Source organism: Perkinsus marinus (genome assembly GCF_000006405.1).
Source record: "Perkinsus marinus ATCC 50983 genomic scaffold scf_1104296961002, whole genome shotgun sequence".
In the NCBI taxonomy this organism is placed as follows: domain Eukaryota; phylum Perkinsozoa; order Perkinsida; family Perkinsidae; genus Perkinsus; species Perkinsus marinus.
This window is the reverse complement of record NW_003205914.1, coordinates 1-1,663: the sequence shown is the minus strand read 5'-3', so window position 1 is coordinate 1,663 and position 1,663 is coordinate 1. Positions and strand designations below refer to the sequence as shown.

Genomic DNA, 1,663 nt, shown 5'->3' with positions numbered 1-1,663 from the left:
GGCCACAACGTGACGTCCTAACCACTAGACGATAGCGACTCAAACAAGCATGAGCCGTTGTCGGTCGACGTGGATCACCTATCGCTAAACCTCTTCAAGAAGCGTACGATTTGATACATATCAAAGTCACTACCCGGATTTGAACCGGGGTTGTCACGGCCACAACGTGACGTCCTAACCACTAGACGATAGCGACTAGAAAATGTTGGCCGTTGTCGGTCCACATGGCTCACCTATCGCCAAACCTCTTCAAGAAGCGTACAATTTGATACATATGTAAGTCACTACCCGGATTTGAACCGGGGTTGTCACGGCCACAACGTAATGTCCTAACCACTATACGATAGCGACTCAAACAAGCATAAGCCGTTGTCGGTCGACGTGGATCACCTATGACTAAACCTCTTCAATGAAAGCCCCTCCGACTCGAGAGGGTGGGATTGGAGAACCGAGGCGCCATTCAGCGAAGGCTGGATTTCCAAGTGTGCGCGAGATTGCCAATCAAGCAACGTTCACCGTTGCCACTAGTCTCAGACTAGTAGTCTCATTGTCTTATCTGTATATCGGCAATCGGGGAATCCATAACCTGCAAATACGCCGATGGTTCTATGTGGCAGGGACCGCATGGTGCGAACTAGGTTTTACTTGTTGCACACCGATACGGGCCCGACACACATCCCCCGGGTCGGGTGGGTGTGGTTAAAGCGCATCAGGCCAGTGGTACATTGCTGCTCCACATGGCAACAAGGAATTATTAGGTTAAGTTCTGTGGGATGACCACACATGTATCTTGCACGCATGTGTGCGTATGCACGTACAGATTGTGTGCTCTTCGCGGTGCGTTCCAGGTTTGCATAGTCTCTCGTTACTGAAGTGATTTCACTGCCGCAACGCTTCGCTAAGCTCTCAATGAAAGCCCCTCCGACTCGAGAGGGTGGGATTGGAGAACCGAGGCGCCATTCAGCGAAGGCTGGATTTCCAAGTGTGCGCGAGATTGCCAATCAAGCAACGTTCACCGTTGCCACTAGTCTCAGACTAGTAGTCTCATTGTCTTATCTGTATATCGGCAATCGGGGAATCCATAACCTGCAAATACGCCGATGGTTCTATGTGGCAGGGACCGCATGGTGCGAACTAGGTTTTACTTGTTGCACACCGATACGGGCCCGATACACATCCCCCTATTCCAATCCCACACTCCGGATTCACATATGGTATCGTGGTGGTAAATCAATGTAGGAGGTAACTATATGCTTCCCATGCCCTGAATGATTGAGACTGAGTCATAGGATCATCCTCTCGTGGGGTCATCTCCTCATCATCAGGAGACCGGTCGGATCGGCGCTCCTCCCGCTCGCGGTACCGACAGTACCAACTCGAGGTGTAGGTGGTTCGCTGATTCGACGGCAATGATCAACAGTTGAGAGTTCCTGACCACCTCGTGCAGGAATCCCTAGCCAAGATTAACGGCGAGGATTACACGGATCAGCTGAATACTCCAAGCGGCCTAGCTCCTGACGAGGAACAGGGAGCTGTTTTTTCCGCTGGTGCGAGTCCGAATGCTGCAGGTCTAGCGGTATTCTTCAGGGCTACACTGTAGCATCCCGGATTCTCACACAGTGATTCTTAACATTCGAGTTTATTGGGATGCATGTCGACTGAT

At 51.2% G+C, this 1,663-nt stretch overlaps 2 non-coding genes across 2 annotated transcripts; both read right to left on the bottom strand.

Moving 5' to 3' along the window:
* Positions 1 to 124: 124 nt before the first annotated feature.
* Positions 125 to 196, bottom strand: Pmar_PMAR012260. The gene has a single exon. It is a non-coding gene; the product is annotated as a tRNA-His (tRNA).
* Positions 197 to 279: 83 nt separating this feature from the next.
* On the bottom strand, positions 280 to 351 carry Pmar_PMAR012259. Its single transcript has one exon. It is a non-coding gene; the product is annotated as a tRNA-His (tRNA).
* Between the last annotated feature and the right edge of the window lie 1,312 nt (positions 352 to 1,663).